The following is a 25,799-nucleotide window of genomic DNA, read 5'->3' as shown; positions in this document are numbered from 1 at the left end:
TGTTTTCTGTTATCATCTATATGACATGCACAAGTGGGGTACATAATCAGAGGCCTTCCCAGATGTTGACAGTTTCCTCCTCCCTCCTTTCCCTCCCTCCCTCCCTCCCTCCCTCCCTCCCTCCCTCCTTCCCTCCTTCCTTCCTTCTTTCCCTGTTCAGGAATAAACTAAAAAATCATTTCACCTCTTAATGGAATGTCAGTAATAGGCACATACCATGGATGTATCATTTCAGGATGAGCTAGCTCCCCTCCCTTCCTCTTCCATTTAAGAAATCATACTGGGATTCAAGTAAGAGTGATGCTATTACAGGAAAGACATTAAAACAGCATTAATACTTTTTTTTTTAATTAAGTGAGTCACTAAGTTCTATACTTGTTAACAATTGGTAACAAATTATTTACATTGCACCTCAAAACAATGGTGAGACATATGTGCCTGAATATCCTGATGCCTCAGTTAACAGTAACTGATTTCAAGAGAGGCTCTGGATATGCTTTTGTAAAACAAATATTTTCAGTTCAAAATAGTATGGTAACTAATAATAACTAGTGAAAAAAATAAGTCAAGCGAACCCTAGGTCTATAGTAGTGATTTAGAGTTTAATCCAGTTGTTTTGGGGGATTCTATTTTAAGCAGGTCCAATATAAAACCAGCTATGCTTTTGAGAGCATTTTGATGCTACATGGTGATTAGAGTTATTAAGAAGGAATTGAGAACTCACGTTGGGGGTGGGAAAGTGGAGGGGCAGGGGCAGCTTTCTATGAGAGAAAGCAGCTAGTGAGAAAAGCAGCTAGTGTTCCTTTCTGGAGAGATCAGAGAAGTTGTCTTTAGCTTTGTAAATACAGAAAAATGCATACTAGCATCTCTGGGCCTAGTACCCCAGTATATTTTTTAGCTCTTAAAACAGTGTTTCCAAAACTGTGTTCTTTGGAACTCATTCCACAGGATGTCATTAGATTTTACTTTTAAAATTTTTGTTCTCATAAATTTGGGAAATGCTGAATTAAAAAATGTTCAGTGGTTTCCTCCTTCAAGCATTCCCAGAGCTTTGAATACACCAATATTCCAGAAGGAAGATAACATTAAACATTGCTCAAAATTACTTAGCCAACAAAATAATCTTATTTTTCCTCTAGAGCGTCTCATCAAACTACTCTGCCAGTAAATTATTTGAGAAATACAATCTCAAGGAATTTCATTTATTTCACTCACCAAATATATATTAAGCCCCTTTTATGTGTGAGGCACTGGATTAGACCCATACATGCAAGTGTGTGTAAGACAGACATAGAGCCACATTGTCTTGGTGAAGTCCAACGGCAAAGAAAAGATAAACAGAAAATAAGTCACCTAAATGCAAGCAAGGAAATGGTGAGGGAGTTGATATGGAGTTAAAGAGGGGGACCTATTGAGGTGAGATGGTGAGGAACACACATTCATTCAAATGTCCACTTTAGAAATGAGAAAAATGCATTAGCTGCAAAATTTTTAAAAGTACTGCTTAAGTCAAAATACTGTACCTTCCTGTTTGAGCTTCTTTTAAAGGAACCCAGTGCAACTAAGAGCACAGCAATAGATGTCAGGATCATCTTAGATTGTTATAATCGCACTTTTCTGCAGTCTGTCCTCCATCATGGTGGCATTAGAGGGACTGGATGCTGGACAGCGAAATGCGTAGCTTACATCTTGCACCTAAGAAAAACCACTCAGCTGGTCAGCATTTGTGGTTCACAGGTGAGGCCCTGCTCCAGCTCTGAGGACTTAAAAACAAGACCTGAACTTGCCCTCCTGGAGATTTCATTCCAACAAGAGATTCATGGAAACACTTGCTTTCAGTATAGTAGGAGAAATACGGTGATAAATTTGCAGAGAATACTTCTGGAACATGGTATCTGGGAGTTTCTCTGGGAGTGATAGAGATTGTTTAGGAGTGAAGTCTTAGGTTCCATTGTTTGAAAGCAAGAGGGGGATCTATGGGTATTTATATTGTTCTTGATTACGTTATAATACTTGGTCTGACATGGCAAAACAGTTTTATTTTTATTCCCCCTGAAAATTCTTAATTGGGACCAAAAAAAAAAAAAAAATAGGTGTGTTTGGCACAGCTCTGGCCAACTCTGTAAGGAATGAGGACCCTCTGACACACGCTTTAATGAGCAATTCCGGCTGTACAGAGCCGAACACAGCCGCCTCCTGGAACTAGTTCCTAGGTAATTGCATTTTATGATTGATTGACTGACAGACAGAAGCCTCCTAAGCTTCTCATTCCCTTTCTCTTATTAGATTTTGTGGATTCTTGATGAAAATGATTTGGGAATAAAAGCATTTAGCTCAGATTCTCTGCTGCCTAAATATAACGTCCTAAAATATCATGACATAGCTCAGCATTGGCCTTCTCAGGTTTTCGCTCTTCATCTGTGCTTCTCCAGTGCCGTTTCCCTTGTTCAGTTACTGCTGTCTCTGCTAGTTCTCTTGTCTTTCCTTTCAGCTTCAGTTGAGTTTTGTCTTTGATACCCATGGGCAATATTTTCCCATTTGTTTGTGTCTTGGCTTTCTGAGCTGTGAAGATTTATTTTCAGGGTGACTTCACACATGGGCTTGGATAAGCCTAATGTAAAAACTTTTCACGGTGGATACTGGGCAGGTGGCTGTGCCTTAGAGTTGTGTTTGAATTGGACGTCTGGAGGCATGGGCTTCTTTTAAGCAGTGCCATGGATTGCTTCGTGACTTAGCTTAAGTTACAGTTCCCTGGTTTTTCCACTTCTCCATCTTCACAGCTAGCTTGAAAGGCAAACACGGGGCCTCAGAGGTAAAAGGGTAGCTATTTCAGTAGAAAGCATTGTTATATCACATACCTGCGATCCAAGACAATGTAGTGTGACTGACAACAGAACAACAGTGTTCTTGGAAGTATTTTCCTTCCTTAAAACTGAATATTCTTGTAGGCGGAGTAATCTTTCAGTTATTAGTATATCCAGTCTTTCGGAGTCATATGGATGCTGGAGGGTAGTACAAAAAAGAAAAAAAGCTAACAAATGAAGAAGGGAAAGGAAGCTGAGACCCAAACCAGAGGCAATTAAACTCAAACTTGGACCAGTGATATTTGGTTCTATTCATGGATCATTTACTTGGGGTCCTTGGACCATAATGGGGGAGGGGTTCCCTGGATGGATGGATTTTAGGAAGCTCATGAAATCCCAGAAATTATGTGCAAAATTGTTTTTCTAGGGATAGGCTCCACAGATTTCACTGACTCTCTAAAATTAAGACACTTTGGCAACAACAACAACAAACCCCAAAGCCCCACAAAGGGACACGTGGAAACTCTGGACGTAGTGAATATGTCTGTTACCTTGATTGTGGTGATGGTATCATGGGTGTTTGCATATGTCCAAGCTCATCAAATTGTACACACTAAATATATGGAGGGTTTTTTTTTGTTTTGTGTGTGTGTGTGTGTTTGTGTGTGTCAGTTATACCTCAATAAAACTGTTTAAAAACAAACAAAAAGACCATTGAGCCAAAAGCAGTGTAGGACTTCTAGTGACTGTTTCAGCTTAGTGATAATACCCAGAAAGACTTTGCCCAACTGAGAAGAATCTATGCTTCTCGTGCCCTGGAGAATGGACTCCTACTTACCACACGTTTACTCTGAGTCTGGTATTTTACTAAGCCCTTGGGTGTACAAAAATGGTAAGATATACTCTTTTTCCTTGAGGCAATCAGAGGCGATAAAGCTGCATTTTGACAAGGAGTGGACTGATTGTATAGATGGTGAATTGAAGTGTGGAGTGGAGATAAAATAGAAGCAATTGCACCAGTAAGGACAGTGTACACTTTTATAAGATTTAGTAGAGGTCTGAACAAGGTTAGTGGCAGTTGGGATGAATATGAGTGGAGAAGGAATGGTGATGGATGAATGTCAGGGGTGAGGGGAAGGGGAAGATTCAAGATGGCACCAGAGTTCATGCTTAGCTTCGAGGATCAGGTGAGCAGTCCACAGGTGGAATTGCTTCTTCCTCAGGGAAACCTCAAGTCTGCCCTTAAGGTCTTTCAACTGATTGAACTGATTGGATTAAAAATCAACTGGTTGTAGATGTAAATCACATCTGAAAAAAGTACCTTCACAGCAATCCCTAGATGACTGTTTTATTGCATAACTGGGGACTAGAAGCTAGCCAAGTGGACACACAAAACTGACCATCACACCCATAAACTAAAATCCATTATGTTAAACTTTAACTGAACTTACTTTATTTGAAGGTGACACTAGCCAAATGACAATGGGGCATGGTGAACCTCAAAGTATAATTCATATTAGTGCAAATTGATTATTCACTAGGAAACAGAAGGAAATTCATTATTGGATATACCTGGTCCCACTCCATTTCATTATAACATTGACAGACAGTTCAAAGCAAATTTGTTCATGCCAAGTAATTTAGACAGTGTGCTAAGAGAGTAACAGAAGTTTATACTTTAAGCAAATAAGTGGATACATTTTTAACATATTTTGCATTATATATCAGAGAATTTACAGAATCGTACAAGTTCATCATGTTAACTTTTAAATCATTTTGTCATAAGTTTATATCATATGATATTTGTTAATACAGTGTTTATGTCATAGTAAATGAAATAATGACAGTAAAACACTTAACATGACGCTTAACCCATTAAACATGCCCCATAAAGTTTAGCTATTACTACTAGAATTACATCACGTTGTCTATGAAGTGTTTCTAAGAAAGAAGACTAGTGGTTTTTGAAATTTTAGTAAGTTGGTTTTCTCTACTCCAGATTCCTCCATTAATTTATTTTAATCTCAAAAATATTTTAGCTGTTTAAAATCAATTAATGAAAACTGAAATCATGGCATAATTATGAATTGTTTATATAGCCACTTTGTTTTTTCTTCATACAAGAGGCACATTTTGTAGTCATGTTTATGTGTTTTAAAATTTCCACCAAACTGATTGTCTTAATGGCTATTCTTACCCAGCGAATCCATGTCTTTGGATTGGTAATACCTGCCATTTGTCAGTTTCCCTGTTGATATTGTTTTGTGAATGGGAGATGGGTGGGTATTTCATGCTAAAGAGTTTTACTTTTATGCTCATTTTGGACCTTGGTTGTTTCCTGATTTTGCCTTTTCTAAATTGATGGAAGACCTCTCCTGATTTCCTTATTATAATTATTTGCTATTTTATTTCATCTTTTGTGAGTTATATGCTTATTTCTTCTGCATATGGACTTCTGAGTCTTGGGCCTGGATTCAAATCCCTACATCACCAGGTTTAATGACACAGCCTTGGATAAGTTACTTAATATCTCTGAACTTCAGGCTGTCATTTGGGAACTCTAGATAGTAACAGCAATCCCATAGGCTTATTGTAGCTACTAGTGAGAAAACGCTTGCACAGGGTTTATGATAGTCCTGCACTAGGTAAATGGAGCTCAGTCCTGGAGAGGAGGTATCTATGGGCAAGGAGTGGGGCTAATGAGAAGGTGTTACAATACAGAGGAAAACGGCTTGCTGTCTTCCATCTCTGCTCAGGAAACTGGTTTGAAAAGGTGAAAGTTAAATAATAGCACGGATTTTCTAAGGGGGAGAGAGCTTTTTCCTGCACCAACTGGTTTAGTTGGGTTCTTGCTTGAGAAGTTAGGGGGATTTGACAAATAGATCTTTGAGCTTCTACAAGCCTCCACTGGAGTTATCAAGTGGAATCAAATCTCTGTGATTCAGATGTTTTAATAGTGATCGTGGTAATAGTGATAAAGAAAAGGTCTTATTTTACCTACATTTAGTGCTTTTGAATATTTCAGAGCCATTTTGTTTTTATTCTTTTTGGCCGATAGAGTCAGGATGAATTTTTTTATTACTACTTCTACTCTCTTTAGTTTGTTTCTGAGGAATGAGAAAGTTCAGAAATGGAAAGGGAGCTACGTATGATGCCAAAAGGTAATAGGCTGTTTTCCTACAAGCCAAAAGACCTAACAGAACATTCGCCATAATTAGTTAATACCACCTAATGCATAGCCAGCCGTCCGTTAAGTCTTGACATACTGTTTGCAATCTTGGCATTCCACAGAACATTTTGGCAAAAGATTATTCTCCCACTCAACTATCCAGAGCCCTCTTTATAAACTATAGCAAAGTGTCATGTGACATCAGAAATGCTCACTGTTGCCACTGTTTGTTGAGTATGGGCTAACTCTTGAGTGAACTGTTAAATGCCTGCAGAGAGTTGCTGCCTCAGTAGGGCTGTTTTTTTTTTTAACTGGAATAAGAAGATGTTATTCCCCAGTGGCTTTTTGGGAGGGGGGTGCTTGCTGCACTGCCACTACACAGGGCCAGCTGTGGGCACAGCTATAGTCCATCAGAATTATAAGAGTCCTTAAATGCAACTTCATCCTCCCTGCAGACCAAGATGGGGAATCACATTAAGAAAGTCCCAAAAGATACTCATAAAGCTTCTTTATGAAATCTTAAGCTTTCTCACTTTTAAGACAATCTCTGTTTTTGTTGTTTAAGCAAGTCTAATAGGTGCAAACATTTTTTATATTATTAGGTCAAAAACCTACCTTCCTATAATACAGGCACATACAGGGTTCTAGTTCTGTCTTCCAAGGATGCTTCTTCTTTTCCATTAATGACCTTGTTGATGGATGTACAAATTCTGCATTAATATCCCTACTTTCTTACAATTTTTTATTACCCAGTGCCCAGCTTTCAGATTTTTTAGCATATGGATTGCGTTCCTTCCTATTCTCTCCATTTCCTTCATGCCACAGAATGCAGTTTCAACTAGGGTCATATGAGACCTGCAATGTCATTCATTGGCTATTGATGCAAGTATTGAGGTTGAAAAGGTTGAGAAGGGAACCAATGCTAAAGGGCCTTATATGCTACGTTAAGATGTTTAAACACAGACCGTGGTCAGATCTATGATTTAGAAAGATAATTAGGGTGGTAACGTGGGGGATGAATTAGGGATTTACGGTGAAAGGAGACAAGACAATCAGGTGGCATATTTCTGTTTATCAATATCCTTAGATACAGTGGCTCATCCAGTTATGACTGCATCCAGCTGGGCTATCATCAGTTTCAGGTTTCTCAGGCTTGTCCAAAATGCGATCATGAGAGACTTTACTAAATATCTTGATGGGTTTTAGGTTCATTATATGTGCATCTTTTGCTTAACAGTAGCTAAAAAGGAAATGAGGATTCTCTAGTTGTTCTCAATAACTCTCTTCTAATTCCTATGGACCCCCTTCATTCTGACCTACTCACCAACTTACGATTCTTTCTAGAAACTTTCCATGCATGGAGTTTAAGCCGTATGGTCATCAGTTGCATTTCTAGGCTTTATCTTTTTGCCTTGTTGAAATGTGAAGTATGGATTTCTCTTCAGTTTCTGAGCCTTATCTCTTACTTTCTCAAAGCATACTTTCATGATCCTATTTATGAGTGTTTTTTGGTAGCAGAGGTTGTGTAGCCTTAGAACCTTGGTTATTTTTTCTCCTATGTTAGGCTTTTCTCCTCTCTCCCACCCTACTTCCAGCAGTTATTTTTCTAACATTTCCAATGTGACACTGTCACCTGTGGGAAATATAGAAGCCAGGTAGTAACAGAATTGGGATATACTTGATTACAATGGTTTAACACTGATACCTATCTTTCCATATACTTTTTCTATCATATATAAACACATTATGGGGCCCCTTTGTTCTGACTCGTTCTACTCTGTAGTATATAATAAAAATCACTGCCATGAGGAGTTTTCCTTACACAGGGTTTGCAAGGACATCACTGGGTTCTGAAAAAAGAGATTCGAAAAGGAAAACATAGGTAAAGAGGTGGCAGAGCACAACAGATGAGAAGCCGTTTCACAGTTGTGCTTTGGACTAGCCTAGCGCACAAGCACCAGCTATAGGAATTCAGATAATATTTACCCACCGTGGACTTTGAATAGAAATTGCATTTTGAGATGACAGTGCAAAGGACATCCTTGACATTTCCTCATTTGTACATAAGCAAATACACACTCAGTTTCATTTCTGTGTACTCAAAATTGCAATCAGGGACGATCCATTCCTCTACTTGTTTGCTTTTTGTTTGTTTGTTTGTTTGTTTGTTTGTTTTAATAATCTTATTCCTTTATATGGAAAGATATGTCCAGAATGAGTTCTCCAATTTTCAGGTCATAAATGAGGGTGCCCTAAATCATGGCATAAATGAGCAGAGGAACTTGATGCATTATAATGTTTTCCCCACCTCCCATCTCTCCTCCAATTATGAGCCACCTTACCTTACACCCCAGATATTAAGATTGAAATTGATCAGAGACTTCAACACAGCAAAGCACTCACAAATTCAGTGTCACCTATATCTCTTCAACCATCAGTGATAGCAAGAAGGGGTGAACTGGCATTTAAAACATCCAGTAATAACATAATGGGTGCAATTACCCATTTTATTCTCTTCCCTTATGATATAAGAGTTCAGAAGAAATGGGAAGCACAATAATAAACATTAACTGCCTGTGTAGAGCACAGTTTCTTGGCCATTTTCATGTCTATTTACCTCTTTAATCTTAACAACCATTCTGTAGGGTTAGTATTATATTATTATCATAATCCCATTTTAAAGATGAAAGACCTAAGGTTCAGAGAAGCTAAATGACGTTACAAAGCACACTCAGTCAGTAGTAGAACTTTACTCCAACTGAGTTTTTCTGACTCGACTTCTAGCCCTCCTTTGATGCTACCATTCCTACTATGGGATGTCTGATTTTCCAACATGGGGAATTTTGTAACTTGTCAGCAAGTTCTTGGCATGCGGATCATTTTCAGAAATTCTATAGTGGCCTTGTGTTAGAAGATGGTGGTGGGGCCCCTGACTGAGGATCTCTGCACCTACGGGGCTCCATGCTTTGGAGTATCTTCCTCAAAATTCTCTAACCCTCCCACCCTTTTGGTGGCTGGCCCAGCAGTACCATCCATGTACCCAGACTGGTACACACAAGGGTGCTAGCCCCCATTTCTCTCCTTCAGGGCATTCTTTCACCTTCTACTCCATATGTGGGGTCAACTGGGTACCCTAACAAGCCCTGGGACAAGCCTATGGAGTCATCCTGGGGTCCTATAGGTAGACCCTAATTTCTAGAAGGCGGCAGGGTGAGCAGATCACTTCTGCTGGCCAATGTGGCATTTCTTCAGCTGAATCACTTGAGATTGGACTTGTGGTGTGATATTGACATACTGATTTAGGTGACTCAAATTAATTATATAAACCGAACCCTGAGAAAACATTTTCTTTTTTTTTTTGAGCGGAGCCCTGCATATCCTAGGAATGGTTCTGAAGGTGGCAGGAACGCCAAAGAGTCTAAGATCTTACCCTAGGTACAAACTAATAAGTTAGCTTTACGCCATTTCCTTTACACTGGCAGAAGACATGAGCTTCCTGGGTTGGAGACGAAGGAGAATTTATTACTCACAGCAGTAACCATAGCTACAGTATCATCATTTTCTTGTGCTTGCTTATTAAGTCCCAGATCCTACAAGATGACACTTGCACACTCAATAGTTTGTGTTACAACATGGAAATTCTGAGCTTAGGGAACCTGAATCTTTCATAATGGACATAAGCATACCTCCCTTTTGCTCAGGACGAAAAGACAATCCAGTCAATTTTCAAAAAGCTATTTGGTATGGAAACATCCTTAAAAAGATAGTCCAGCAAGAGAGTCAGCCCCGCTGCTCCTAACACATGGAGCAACTTGAGACCCGTGGAGAATTGCCTCTCAACAGTAGGTTCCTGATGCTCCTTCTTGACTGCAAATGTGCGAAAACAGCCAAATAGCAAATAACCCCAGCCTGCCCTGGAATGGCCCTAAGTGATCATCCTGAAATAAAAGTGGTTTCCAAAAGAAATGACTGAAGCAAGGAAAGAAGGAACACAGGTGTTTGAAAGACATGATTCTATACATTGTGGGTCTGTATATAATTCTGAATATTTCCATCCATGTTTGTTTCAGATTCTGTGGTCCTGTCCATGGGTAGCACCAGTTATCTCATGGTTTGATTTGGGAGTTACTCCCCTATACCTGAAATGATTTGTACCACTGGCCTGTTACAATGCTTAGAATCACTACTATTACAATCATTCTCCAGTTATGGGTTGTCTCCAGAAGATCCAGAAGATATAATTTTGTTTTGTTATATGGCAAAGACAATGCAACAGCCCCTTCACACCCATTAATTTATCAATAGAGCATCTATGTCTTGTCCTCTGTGGATATTATGAAAGGAAGGTGGTTTTAATGGGAATATGGGACCAGAAGAAGTGAGAAATGATGAGTATACTTGGATCTGGAGAAGGTAGCTTCAATAGTGTCTCTGGGAAATAAAGGAATATTTTGAAACCACTGGATGTCAAGGCAGAGAAAAACCAAGCGTCAGGAAGCATTAAAAAGAAAAAAAAGAAAAAATGGATGGGGTTGTGTTTTAGAAGTCACTGCACAATTTATCCTGGAGCCCATCCTGCTATTAGACTTTAAGAACAGATCTTAAAATGGAGTTTTACTATTCCATTTCCTTAGTTTTTCTTGGCTTTCTAAAGGAATATAGGAGATAATATTCTAAAATGAATGTCAGGAGGATGATTTTAAAGGAACCACTCAAACACAGTTGTGTTTGCTTACTTGTCAATGTCACTCTTTCTTTTCGACACCCAGCACAGCATCCGCTGTGTCACTCTGCACACGGACATCTTGAGCCCTGACAGTACATGCTGTTCATGGCTGTTGGCTCTTTTGCCACAGCCCTGGGCAGATGCTGCCACCACGAAGCACCAATGATTTGGTTAGAAAGCTGTGTGATATTTACATTGATATAGTCACGTTAACTTTGTGGTGGCGAAAGCCTCAGTTTTTCATTTCCTGGCTGGTATTTGCAATGTGGAATTGCAACACTGCATTTACGTGCATTTTGCCTTTAAAATGTTCTGTGTGGTGTTGCAACATTTGAGAAATTCCCAAGGACCCTTAATCTTCCTGCAAACAGTGGTTTGTAAACTAATGACCAAACTCACTGTCTCATTGTACCTCTGCTGCATAATTCTGATTTTGCATTGTGTATCTTTAGATTGTCTCTGTACTGTCTTTTAGTTTAAATTTTACCCTTGAGGATACCAATAAAAGGATGGGAAAAAAAGATTAAAAAAAAAAAAAATTCCAGCTTCTTTCAGGAGCAATTGTTGACCTTAAAGCTACTTTCCCTATTATTTTCTGTGAAGTCTCATTTAAAATATTTTATTAATGCAAGAAGATTTGCATTCAGGGTTAAGGACCAGTGAACAGTAGCCATGGCAACCAGGAAGCCATTTGGGAGGAGAAAAAAATGCAGTAAAGAGTAAATGTTTTAATCCTTAACTTTAATCCCTTTACTTCCTGTTCTCAAAATGAAATATAAATCGGGCACCATGGAGTGCTGCAATTTTTCTCTGAAAGGGATGTTGGCAAAAGAGGATTAGTAATGGACAGACGTGTTTAAGGAATTTAATCACACAATTTGTTGTAAAACTTTTGAGACCATGAGTGACCAGTTCCTTTGAGTGGCGTCAATGAGAACCAAAAAAACCTACTTTGAAACTGATTAGAGAGTTGACGCAGGGGGACACCCCTGTTTTCTGTTATTGTTACATCATTTCAGCCTGTGGTAATGACATAAGAACCCAAGGAATTTGCTTGGTTCCCCAGTGGGGAGGTAAGAGAGAGACGGGGGGTGTCTCATTGGTAGAATAGAGATATTCTTTTGATCTTCCAAATACTAGGGAAAAATTAAGTTGCCTGTATTTCTTATACTACCTTTCCTTGATGTTTGATTACTATGGGAGTTTTTACAAAGATGTGTGCTTTCCATTGTTAGCAGATCTTGGGTTTCTGCTAAAAAGCATGGGCTTTTGTTTCTGTGGATAGTGAAACAGAATTCTCGGGATAGATTATGAGTTCTTAAGGTCACCACTTTTTGTTTCTAAGATTTTGTTTTACATGGAGTACTGCTGACTTGTTAATTTCTGATTAAAAGTAAAATGTCTAATTTTCTTTGTTTAAAGTCATACCAAAAATATGTCGCCAATACTGGCTTAAAATGTTGGTTGCTTGACTCTACAGCACATCTATTTTCTCTGGCTCTACTTTGGAGAATTATTGGGGAAGAAAGGGAGACAGGTCTTTTTCTGGCACTATTCCCTCCCTCAGCATAAATATAAGAATATTTCTCTGATAAATTTATTTCTAGCGGACTAAAAGGTACCAGCGCACAGGTCTCTTTGCAGAGGTCTGAAGTAGCTACAACTTGTACCAGTTTCCTGTTGTGTCAGAATGTGAAATTATTTCCAATCATAACATCTTCCAAAGTGGTGCTAATAATGATGACAGACAAGCAACATGAGGCCCAGAGCATTTGAGAGTGGAGTTAGACACCGCAGACCACTGAGTTTGGAGTTCCTTACAGACCTTGAGAACAAAAGCATACGTGCTAAGACCTGCCAATGGCAGGACATCTGGGGAAGAAAAATAGCATCATGTTCTCCAGCTTAGAGTACAATGTGCAGCATTGACAACACCTGTTTCTGCTTCCTCATCTTGGGCTAGTGTCCTTTCTCCTCATTCTGTCAGAACCAGCAAGACTAGTGTAGTCTAGGACAGAGTACTGAGGTGTAATCTTGGCACCGTGAGTAACCAACCACCGACAGCCCTCATCATCCTTCCATGCTTCCCTTGGATTTTTGGCTTTCTAGTCTAGATTTCTGGGGTGGGTTCTTTATTTATTTCTTTTGAGATGGGATTTTTGTTCGCAGCAGGGGGTGGATGATAATAAGGAAGACAAAACAAAGTCTGTCCAAAGAAGAAATAGTAGATTGTAAAGATGAACGTGACTTTGGCAGAGATGGCATAGAATACAGGAGTCCACAGACTAGAGAAATCCAGTTCCAATCTTTGGCTTCACCCTAAACAACTTCTCTGAACCAGGCTGCCCTTCCAATGAACCAAAGAGAAGAGCTCCATTTCACCAGAGCATCAAAAGATCATATGATATATGCATTACTCTGAGACATACCATGCTCAAATGAGAGACGGGACATTACCTTCCATATAATGCTTCTATGTGTTGACAAAAATAACCTCACAGGTAAGCACTTATATTGGTGGCATTACCTCAGGGGGGAAAGGCTCTGGAGCAGTATTTAAAGCCTGTACTTGGAGCAGTGACAAGGGTAGCAGGACTACAGCTGGTCATTTATTCAACCAGGACTCAAAAGATGGAGGTTCTTGTTTGGGCTCTGTAGGTTATCACAAAGGGGGTGCGAGTATATCATTTCGGGCCCACTCAGCTTGAAATTTCTGTGTTCTGCTTATCAAATATATGCTAGACATTGACTCTTTAAAAAGAAGGTAGAAAATTGGATTTGTTCCCAGTCCTTCCAGATGAATGATATGAAGTATAAATGTAACAAATTAGCATTTCCTATTGGAAGGATTGCTCATTTGCACATTCCAAGAGGCAATATACAAATGCGAATAGTATTATCTAGTAAAATTTGGCATCAACGGGGACTGAATATTATAAACTCCCCAAATGTCTTTCTTTTTTTTAACTTCTGTGAAGATTTCAGTTGGCTAATTCCTGTTTTATTCTTAGTTGATTATTTCAACATACTTAAACTGCCTCATTCTCTTTTTCCTCTCATATTGCGTGAAGACATGATTTTATCTGTATTCAGGGGCTTCCCTAAAGAATAAGTATGGATTAATGAATTCTTAACAACTATTGAGTCATTTGTTATTCATTCATTTGTTCACACATTTCCCCAAACATTTATAGAGTACCTTTGGTGGGAAAAGAAGCACTGTTTTAGCTTGCATCATCAAACTGATGTGGTTTCTATTTACAAGGAGCTTTTTTGTCCTTTGTGACACATACACACACACATACTTTATAAATAAGTATCATTCAATGTAGAAAACCACAAGTACCATCAGAGTAATACAGAGAAATTGCTGTTGGAATGTTTAAAAAGGAAGAAATGACTTTGGAATGGAAAGACCTGGGAAAACTTCAATAAAGAGGTGATACTGAATTGGACCCTGGAGAATATGCAGTATGTGTTGGAGACATGCAGGGTCTGGAGCAAAGGGGAGTCCAGATGAGGGGGGGCTTGTGGCCAGAAGCACAGCATGAGACATGGATGAGAATGAACAAGGATTCTAGGGGAGAGTGTCTTGGCTCTGTGTGAGATAGAGACATGGAACATGAAGTCACACAGCTTAGGTGAGAGCCAGCCTGTTAAAGCCCGTGAGTTTGGGCTGTAGGTAATGCTTGGTGGAGAGTCACTAAAAGGCTTTAAAAGTGGGGAATGACATTGTCAGCAGTGTACTTGAGGAAAATTAAACTGACTGTTGAGTATGGGATAGATGGGAGAGCAGAAAGCAAGTGCTCTTTATTGAAATGACAGCCTTCAACTTTTAGAAGTAGGCGTTTAAAAAATTGTCCAAACACTCATGCACGGTAAAAATCAGCCTTAAATCTTTTTTAGACAATCCATTTTAATTAAATGAAAGGAAGGAAAAATTACTTCTGCAGTTAGTCTTTCCCCACATTTCCTACACTATAGCACAGGCAGGGGCTGTAGTCAGAAATCAATTCAAAAGCAGACAATAAGGAGCTGGTAAGATGGAGGAGGGAAGTAATTACTAGATAGCTGGCTGCTTTAATTAAACCTTGAGAATATTTGAATAGAAAGAAAAATGCTGCACTTGACTGGATGGGATGGAATCTGTGTGGTCACATTAGTGCAGTGAACTGGTGTCAGGAGGGATTTATGAAGTTACGATAGATGTACGCCCCTCGTCTTGCTTTGAGTAACCCCTTTACCAGACCCCAGAGGGTGAAGAAGCATATTTCTCATGGCCATGTGAAGTTCCATGTTAATATTAATACTTCTCTACTTGTCCAAAGCAATTCACCCTTTAATTTAATGTTCTGCTTTTGAGATAGTCCTCCAGATACAGACTGAATCTACCTTTAACTATGTCCACTTATGTATCATTTTCCAGTCAGAAGAAAAAAAAAGAATAATATTCTTGGTGTCAGTTTTAGAATAATACTGACTCAGGAGGAAAATGATGTTTTCACTAAGGTTAACAATACAAAAATGCAAGCTGAGTGCCTGTCTCATTTCAACATCCTTTTGAATCTCAACTCCCCAGTTCTGTCCAAGATAGCTAGGTAGTGGTACAGATTTGGTAAGTAGGACATTTAGATGAAGTATCAACATCCCCAAAGTGTTCTGAAATGTTTTATTACTGGTTTTGATTTCTAATATATTTTGGACTTTTCAAAAAGTCCACAGCTCGCAATCTTCTTCTGATGTAGAATAATTTTAAGGTGACATTTACCTTCCAAAACGGTGTTAAAGTTTTGATTAGGACACTGTTTGGCCCCAGACTGTGTTTATGAGGGTAAGCAAGAACCCAGGGTTCTAACAGGTATTACTCGGAATAATCACAATAGCTTCTGCTTCTAGAGAAGAGAAAAAAAATGAACTATGTACTACACTAGCCACTTTCTTTAGGTTATATCATGTAATCCTGTGATAACCCCCTAGAGTTGGCATTATTATCCCCATTCTACGGAAGATGAAGCCTTTTGAGGTTAAAGAGATTCCACAGGCCACATATTAATATTGAACTTGTATCAAAAGTCCCCAAAGTCCCTATTCTTTTCCCTTTGTCACATTGCTACATTATGGCATCTAAAAGGAAGCGGTCGGTTAAAAGAGAAAAATTTCTCAAAAATGGATGGGAGGAAAAAAAGAAATTAGAAGCACATGTTAGACAGTGTTCCAATGCTTTACAGTGTTACAGTGGACATTAATGAAAACGGTAGTAATAGAATAGTAATTAACATGCATTGACCGCTGACTACATACTATGTATTGGTGACAGACTTCATTATCTCATGTTATCCTTTAACAATGACCTTGTACGTTAGGTGCCATTATCCACATTGTACAAAGAACACTGAGTGAAAGGGATGCTTAAACACCTTATTCATGGTTGTCTCACATTTCCTAAATAAGGACACGAAAGCTCACATTCAGGTATTTTGTGTCTAGAGCCCACACTCTAATCTTTCGTGATCCATATTGTGGATAAGCTGTTATTTAAGTGGTTATTAATGGCTTAGTGTCAACAGGGCATGGGCTAATTTTAGAGAGAGCTCACTTCGGGGCAAAGGTTTAACATCTTTGGTGCCAGAGAATGTACTCATCAAGATTGCGAATGGCGGCACCCAGGTGGGGCATGGGGTGGCCAACTTAGTGACTGAGACAAGTGAGATGCAGCCAAGAGATTCTGCACCACTAAATAGCAACGGAGCTTGAAAAAGTTATCTTCCAAATGTAAAGAACCATCAGAGATAAAGAACATCACCTATGAAACAAGATCAAGGGATTTTTACTGAATGGCAAGTTTTATTTGAGCCACACTGTCAATCCCGTGAGGGCAAGGAACTCAGTTATCTGTACACCCCTTTATCTGTGCACCCCTTTATCTGTGCACCCCTTTATCTGTGAGGCCCAGCGTAGCTTTGAGCGCATGGTAAGGGCTCCGTAAATATGTACTGAGTGAATGAATGAAGAGTAGAATATGGATTTTTAAGAGCCTATTGGGTCTTCGAGGCTGCATCGATCGAGGTAGAATGTCTAGGACAAAAGGTACGTTTGTTCTGTTATACTCCACCATGCTCAGACAGCTAGTTCACTGTATTAGTATTGAGATTTCATTGGTATGATAGCCGTCGAGGCCCAGTGTTAAGAGCAATTGAAGTGGTGAATAGAATAATATGGTACATGGGAGAGAAGGGACTGACACTCTAGTGACTTCTGTGTGTCAAGTGCTTTCTGAATTCTATCTCAGTTTTCAGAGCAACGAAGATGACTCAGTGGTTATTACCTTCATCTTACACTCAGGCAAGTGACTACACCTGCCCAGGATCACACCATAGTTGAACCACAGTTTGTCAAACTAAAAGGCCCAAGGTCCTCCTAGGTATTAAGTATCCCCGTATCGATATAAAAACTTAACGATGTACAACCTGTAGAACAACAACTGCTAATGAAGGGCAGACAAACTAAACCACAGCCCTTTTCGGGGCTGAAATTCTATACTACTACAGCATTTTGAGGCTTCTCAAATATTAAAAGGACTATAAAGTATACTGGGAGCAGTTACTCTGTGTGGTCTGGGAGAAGAGGGGAGGAATAAATGCCAGTGGGTGCAGATGACAGTTCATCAGCAAAACTTGCTAATGATGAGACCTATTTAGCGATGAGGGCACTGAGTTGGAAGGAAATGAATTCCCTGTCATCAAAGGCATTTAGACAAAGGCTGAGCTGCCACCACGTTACGTGGTAATACTACGCAGTTCAGTGCCAGACATTTACATTTAAATTAATTAAAATTAGGTAAAATTAAAATAATATCTTATTCCTCAGTTGTATTACCCACATTTCAAGTGCTCATTAATCACGTGTGACTATTGTCTACGAATTAGTACAGCACAGAACTTTTCCATCATGGGAGAAAGTTCTGTTGGACAGCACTTCTGTAGAGTTGGTACATGAGATATTGAACTCTAGCTCCTTTTTAGTTTGAAATTGTGTTTCTGGGAACAATGCCCATCAAGCATCATTTCTGACTGAATTAGCAGTAGTTTTGTAGTGTCTACACTGGCATTGATTTTTCATGTCTCTTATTAAGATACACCCCAGCATATGTACCGATTCAGTTATTTTTGTATGTTCATTGATCAGCTGTGGATACAATTTTTGACCTACTTGGAGTCACTGCTGACCAAATAGGTATCTCCAGTCTAGCAGGTCAGGGTGCCCAATTGGACGGTACCTCATGTTCCCAAAGAGGTTCCTTGCAATGCTGTTTTTCTGTCTTCACTCTCATTTCTGTACCTCTTTGTAAATGGGTCATTCCCAAAGGAAAACGAATTTGATAGCAGATTGTTGGAGATTAATTACTTATAATATGCCAATGCTACTTCATAAATGTCAGTGCTAAAGAACCCCCTAGAGAGAGAATTTTCAGATTCAACTGGAAATTAATCGTAATTAATATAATAGGTTAATTCATTGTAATTATTTTTAAGCCTTTTGGCAATGACTTGATTCCCTGAGATCCACATTGTTTGAAGTGTCATAGAGAATGCTTGATGAGAAAGAAGGTTCTGGTACTAAACCTTAACCCTCTGGAAAAAAATCCTACTTGTCCTTCCTTGTGGCTGAGTTTCTCCAGAACTATATTATGGTGGCATTTGATTTCTCGAGAACAAAGGAATCCCTACAAGGTGATGCATAAACATGCAGAGCTAGATAGACTGTGCTCATTGGAGGAAGGGAAAACAAAAGGCCTTTGATTGTGCCTCTTTTTCTTTGGAAGTATGTCTCACTGCAGACTAACAGAAAGCCTTTGCTCTTGGAATAAAATGTAATAGAACTGAAAATGGAAGAATCTGGGCCTTTTTCCCTTTCCTAATTATTTCCACTTGACTCACTTAATCTTGGATGATTATTCAGTCATATCTGAAATGAGAAAATGATGGGAGTAGAATTTCCGTCTCTTGTTTCAAGAGCTTATAAACATTAACAGAATAGTCTTGAACAAAAAACAAATAAAAATCACAATTGATGGTGCCTTGTTTTTCTATATTAAGAAAAATCCCTGCATTGTTACGGAAGCAGCTCAAATTTCCAAATGCAGGAAACTTGTCAGCCTTGATAGGTGATTTCATTATTAACGTTGAAAAACTCATTTGGAACAAATATTTCATAATGGGAGATTGTACAGAAGCTAAGGAGCCAATTTGTGTACTTGCACCTGGGTAGAAATTAAACCCTAAAAAGGGTCATTGAAGATCAGGATCATTAACACTCAAAGATGCACAGATTAGTTTCTGAGACTCAGAGATGTCTCATTTCTTCCTACTATGTCCATGAACCCTACTGCAGGTTTATGGATAGACGGATGCATGCAATCATAATATTAGGTTGGTGCAAAAGTAATTGCGGTTTAAAAGGTTAAAAATAATTGCAAAAACCGCAGTTACTTTTGCACCAACCTAATACTTGCTGAGAGTTAGATCAGGACTCAGTATGCAAAAAATCTTCCTGACAGTTGGAACTGTCTGAAATTGAAGCTAACTGCCAAGATGAAGAAGTAAGTTGCCCGTTGCTATAGGGAATCAAGCAAAGTCTGGGAGCCAGTTACTGGGGTTGCAGTAGGAAGGTTGTGCATAACATAAAGGTTTGGCCCCAGTGATATCGGAGGCCCCTTCGAATTCTTATTATTCTTGTAAATTATGGGTCTGTGTTTAATTTAGCCTCCACAATTACGCTTCCAGTATTATCCATGATATTCCAGAACACCCCACTTTCATTAAGCATCTAGTTCCTGTACCCCTGGCATGCGGGGGCCCCTCAGGTACTGAAGAGAAGGGAGCAGTGTGTGTTTGGGCATCCTGTGAGTGCTGCCGATTGGCTGTCTGCATTCCTGAACCAAATCAGGAATTTGGGGATGTTTACTAAGGTGGGTACTCTTGGACGCAGACTGTGAAGCAAGAATTCAGGTGTGTGTGAGCTATTGAAGTGTTCCCAGGAGAATGCAATAGAGGAATGAGGGAAGGGGAAGAAGCTAGGCAGGGGTGACCCCCCTGGGAGCACTGGAGCGCTAACTTAAATCTCAGGGTTTGTCACACTTCAAGACAAAGAAGCTCAGGTTCGTCACTCGCTCCTCTTGCACGTGTGTGTGTGTGTGTGTGTGTGTGTGTGTGTGTGTGTGTTGGGGTCTGGGGGCTGCTAGCTGTTGGCTGTAAAGTACACAGAAGCTGGGAGAGGGGCACACCAGGGCTGGGGAAGAGGGTAGCACGGAATCACAGTGCATTCTAATAGGATCTGTATCAGTCAGGCTTTTCCAGAGAAACAGAACCCGTTGAGGAGAAAGGGAAGAAGGGAGAGAAATTGATTTCAAGGAAAGGAATTGAGTCTACACAATAGTAATGAGATGCGCTAGCACCTTTTTCAGAGAACCCGAGGAGCCTTTGCTCTTTCCCCAACTAGACCAAGATCAACTGATAGGCTTATGGCTAAAATACATTTTTTTAAAAGTCCTCAGAGGAAGGGGAAATGTGTGAGTGTGTACGGTGTGGTGGAGGAAAGGAGAATACTGAGGTGGATTATTTCTTGAGCTGGTATAATACAACTTCAAGGAGCCTGACTTTGGATTCTGACATACTTGAACTAGCTGTGTCTTTCTAGCTTTTTGTCTCTAAGATGGAAATCACAACAGTGTGCGCCTCATAAGGTTGTTGAGAGACCCACAGTAGTGAGCACACTACAGGGATTTCATATGTATTTGTTGAACGGCAGTGCAGCCTTTAAAAGTGTATCACGGTGACTGTGCACGCCGAGCCCCTTCCTGGGGGAATTCACGTGCATCGCGCTCTTTCCTTCCCGACCCGAAATGCTCATCTTATGGCAGCAGGTTTCAAAGTGCCTTCTCACAGATCTGTATCAGGCAGGCTTTTCCAGAGAAACAGAACCAGTTGGAGGGACACTGGAGGGAGAGCAAGAGGAAGAAATTCATTGATTTTCAGGAAAGGAATTGGCTTACATGATCGTAGGGGTCAGCAAGTCAGAAATCTATAGGGTTGGGAACTCTGGCCGGACCTGGCGCTGCAGTGTAGAGGAGGAATTTCTTCTTTTTCAGGGAAACCTCCGTGTTTTGCTCTTGAGACCTTTCACTGATTGGATGAGAACCATCCAGATTGTTGATGATAATCGTTAAAGTCAAATGGCTGTAGATGTTAACCCCCCCTCTATAGAATTCTTTGAGGGCAACACCTAGTGTTTGATTGAATAATTGGGTGCTGTAGCCCAGGGGAGTTGACACACACAGGACTAACTATCAGTGTCGCCATACCTCACAGCCTGTGTGGGCTCTCAAGGAAGGGGGGTACAAAGTGCTTCTCCAGCTGTGGATAAGAATAGGGTATGAGATGAGTCTCCCAGGAAACACATGGTGGAGACCTTACAAGAGTTCTCTGCGGCATTAAGGCTAAAAGCCAAAGTGTTCATTGAGGGCTGGGGTCTTATGTGATCAGGCTCTGCCCCGACCCCACCTCTCAGCCCTCATTTCCTCCTTTCTGGGTCCCCCTCACCCTAGTCACAATGGTCTCCTTTGCAGTTCCCTCCTTCTGGGACTCTGCTTCCTCTTGATATACATTTAGCTTATTTCCTCTACTGGTCAAGTATTCGCTTGAATATCTATTCTCAACAAGGCCATAATTCTCTCCAGCGTTCCCAATCCCACCTACCTTTCTTTTCTTGTTTCCATAGTACTTACCAGCTTCTATACAATTTACTTATTTAGTTAATGTGTTTACTATTTATTCCCTCCTCTGAACATCAACTCCTCAGTGAGGATCTTTGTTTTGGTTGCTGATATATTTTAGGTCCCTTGAACAGTGCCTGGCATATGATTGAGACCCGAGAAATATTTGTTCAGTGAATGAATAAGAAGCATAGAGAAAGCCAATGCTACTCTGAAAACAATAGGGTATGGTTAGGGTAGCTGAGTTGAACAACTCGGGGTGCCATTTACATAGATTACAACCTGAATAATCCGACACAGCAGCCCTTTAAACTAGACAAATTGTTGAGCAGTGGGTTCAAATTCCACTTCTTTCTATAAAGAGCAGTAAGGGATCCATAAAGGGCAAGTCCTTCGCTCTCTCCAAAGAGCAGGTATTAAACTGGATTGGAATTTCTAAACTTTTTGATCCCTAGGAAAGAAAATATACATCCAATTTGTTTTTAAGACATAAATTCATGTAACCGTTTATTATTATGAGATCTGAAGAGAGATTTACTAAGAAATGGTTACCTGAGGTCCATGTGTTAAACACAATTTGGTTTTTATAATTTTCTATTTCCACAAAATGTTTCCTCTCCTCATAACCAAAAAAAATCTAGCTGTCCTCATCAGGATTCTTAGAGACCAGGTTCTGAAAGTATGGTTTCCAGACAACCAGCGCCACCATGACCCCAGAACTTGTCAGAAGTGTACCCCAGTCCCACAGAATCCGCAGCTCTGGGTGAGGGGCCTGCAGGTGACCCTGGTGCATTGAGACCCTTAGTGAGAGACCATCTCCCACTGAAAAATTTTCCTCTGTCTCTTTTATATTCCTAGAAGCTAAGAAGAAATATACATTATGTAATTTATTTTATTTAAATTGTTGGGTTTCTTATTCCAAATATAAAACTGTGTTTTATTGAAAAAACATCCTTCCCAGGAGATTCTGCTCTGTTCCCTCCTGCCTTACCCAGTAGATAATTCCTGCAATAGAGAATATTTAAGAGCTTGAAGTGGTCTGGAAGGCCCTTTCCTGGTCTAATAATCTGCGAGGGAGGGCAAGAGGGATACTATACTTACATATCCTTACTGCGTTTCTACGCATATGGCCCTCCTTTGGAAATTTTGCATAAGGTCCTCAAGGCTTGTTCAATTTAAGAAGCACTTTCTAGAACCGTGCCTAATCTCAGAGAAAACCAAATTAACTCTCCCCACAAAGTCGTATGGAATCACACTGTTGGAAAACATGAAAACTTGTTGAAGCTAAGGAAGAATTGCCTGCCTTTGACTCCAGGAGTAACCATGGCCGTGAAATTCCTTGGAAAGACCTCATTGGTACTGATAACTGTAAAACCCTAGAGTAGTTGGTAATAGAAAGCAGAGACACATTCATGTCCACGCCTAGTGGAACATGTGGGCCCCAGATCACATTTTAACGATGGAAGACAAATTAAAAGTGATCACCAGAACTCATTCTAGGCCTTGATATTTTTTCCAGTTTTTCTTGCGCGGTATGTGTTAGGTTAGTACCAAAATAACAAACATACTTTCCAAAGACCCTGAGAGGGCTAGGCATTAACTCAGACAGTCTTGGTCAGAGATTCCAGTGTGGCAAAACTGCGGAAATTATAATATGATTATGTGTCATTCACTCTGTGTGTTAAATGCTTCTTCCCTATACTTAGGGTCACTATGTCATTTTCATATTCTTGGACTAAGACCTGGACATTTGTCTCTTTATGAAGCTTTTAGAGATCCAAGAAATACTGCTCTATAAGTGATAATTTACTGATGTCTTGTGTGTGTGTGTGTGTGTGTGTGTGTGTGTGTGTGTGTGTTTCTTTCTGATCAGAGTGTGGATCAGAGTCATTGGTGGTGGTGTGCTTGTAGTGTTAACAACCAGCTCTCCATGTAAAAATGCCCCAATTTGTAGCATTTGCCAATTTCCATGGTGTAAATATTCTTACCATGATCAATTTCAAGCTATCAGCCTGGCATCATTGCATGGAAAGTTTGGAAATGATACACATGATTGATGCTTTTGGATTGGTACAAGCCACCTCCCATCCATCATTGGAATATAGAAAATTTGGAAAGCAGAGGAAAGACTTTTTGAAAAAAAAGCAAAGAAAAAAAAAAGCAGAGGAAGTAAATTCATGAGATTGCTGCTAGGAACAAAAATCAGTTTTAATATTGAATTACATTTTCTTAGCAGTATTTTTTTTGTGTTTTTATATACTTATTATTTTGCACATATAATTTTGTGTTTTGCTCTTATCTTCTTGAGTATGATTTTAATGGTTTGCATAATATTTTATCAAATTGATATAAGATCATTTATTAGCCCTAATTGTGAGCTATCATGGGAGCATTGGGTATAAATCTTCCTTCACATTTCTTCTGGCTATTTCCTTAAGACAGACCCTGTGATCAAATGGTTTAAATTGTGGGTCTTGAAAAAATATTTCCAGATGCCATCTAGGAAGTTTGTACCAATGTATACTCCTATCACCGGTGTTTAAGAATGCCTCTCTCCCCTTAATATCAAAAAGGGAAGGTGGTGACTAGATACTGTGGCATTAGATACTTTAACAAAAGTGATTGTTCTTTTCAGATTTTAAAAGAAATATATACTCATTACTATTTTAGGGGGAAAAAAACCCAGAAAAGTGTAAAGATGAAAATAAAATAATTCCACCAACCAGAGATAAGCATTTATAAGCTTTTTTGTGTTACCTAAGTTTTATCCTAACTTTATGAAATGTGTTATAAAACATGAAACTATGATCTGAACTTTATGTAATAAAGTATTTATATGTGCAAAAAAAAAAAAAAAAGGAATGCCTCTCTCACTGTAACTTCACTACCATTATTTTTTAGAGGTTTTGATAATTGATAAGTTTTAAAGAAAAGCTGTGACATTGCATTTCTTCGCAAGTCTGCCGAGCACTTTCATGTTTATTGTCATTTCTATTTCCCCTTTTTAAAATCTTGTGTTCGTTTCATATCAAGGACTGCATGGTGAAGCAATTGTTGCCCAGGGGATTCTGCTGTGTGCCTCCCCATCTCAACTGTTAGATAATTCCTGGACCAGGGAATGTTTAAGAGCCTTGAATGTTCTGGAAGGTCCTTTCTTGGTCATCTGATTGCGGGGGGAGAGGGAAAGACGGACACTAGATCTGCACCCTCTCTGGAGTGGTGTCCATCTCTGGTTTCATCTTCTATTCCTCTTCTTTAGGCCCCAGGCTGACACCACTCCAGCCTCACTAGTCCTCAGATAGTCCAGGCACACCACAAGGCAGGCAGGTTCTTCCCCCAGGGATCTGCAGGGCTCACTCCCTCACTTCTTTCAAGGCTTTTTACAAGTGCCATCTCCAAGAGGTTTTCCCTGATCCCCTCTCTAAAATTACCATCCTTCACCCCTCACTCACTGTCTTCCTTCTCTTCATCACTCTTCTCCATAGCATTTTTGCCCATCTGGTACTGTATATATTTTATTTGTTCATCTGCTTCCCCTCTAGAATATAAGTTCCATAATACAGTATTCCTAGAGTCTAGAGGAGTGTCTGACACTCAATAAATACTTGTTGGATGAGTAAGTGTACACTAGCCCTATATCTAAAGGTTTAGTTTTGTCTTGATAAAGACAATATCAATTTATAAGCGCCCTTTAAACACTGGAGATAATAACTATTTGCAATATCTGTAACAAATAGATTTCTAGATTTTTAAGGTGTTATGTTTTTATATAAGCAGAAGGTAAGTATTTTTAGGTAACTAAATCTTGCATTGTGATTTTTTTCCATTTGAATTACACTTACAAAATTCTTTTTCATAAAGAGATTAGGTAACTTTTCATCTAGACTTTTTTGTAATGGTTTTATGACTTGATTTATTTTTTTTACAAGTAACTCTTTAATAAATAATTTGTTTTGTTTTGATAAAGATCTAAATTGGTTGGTTTGTTTCCATGTAACCTACTGTTGGGGATCTATTTCTGCTAATGATACTAGCTTTTCTTTTAATCGTGCTCCATAATATTTTAAAATTTAACTGGTGTATTTTCCCCTCATGTAAAATCTATAGCTGTCAAATATCAATGGACATTTCTTAATTATCTCTACGCTATTTTCACAGTAGTATCGCTGTATTTTAAAAGCACTTTCCAATCTAGACTACATATACTAGAGTTTGTTTTTGTTATCACTACAAGTTCTGATAAGATACAGAGCAAATAAAAGGAAATTTAATAGAAGTTGGTTTCTCAGAAGTCGAAATATCAAGGACTAAAGTCAAATCCACTTCTAG

General features: G+C 39.3%; 1 protein-coding gene across 4 annotated transcripts in view; it reads left to right on the top strand.

The window, feature by feature from the left end:
* Nucleotides 1–25,799, top strand: part of GLIS3 (GLIS family zinc finger 3) — a 471,393-nt gene that overhangs the window by 374,951 nt on the left and 70,643 nt on the right. The gene's annotated exons all lie outside the window — the stretch shown is intronic.

This window comes from Rhinolophus sinicus, chromosome 16 (genome assembly GCF_057876585.1).
Source record: "Rhinolophus sinicus isolate RSI-liver-muscle chromosome 16, RSI-T2T, whole genome shotgun sequence".
NCBI lineage: Eukaryota > Metazoa > Chordata > Mammalia > Chiroptera > Rhinolophidae > Rhinolophus > Rhinolophus sinicus.
Note: the sequence above shows the minus strand (reverse complement) of the source record. Positions and strands in the feature narration are given on the sequence as shown.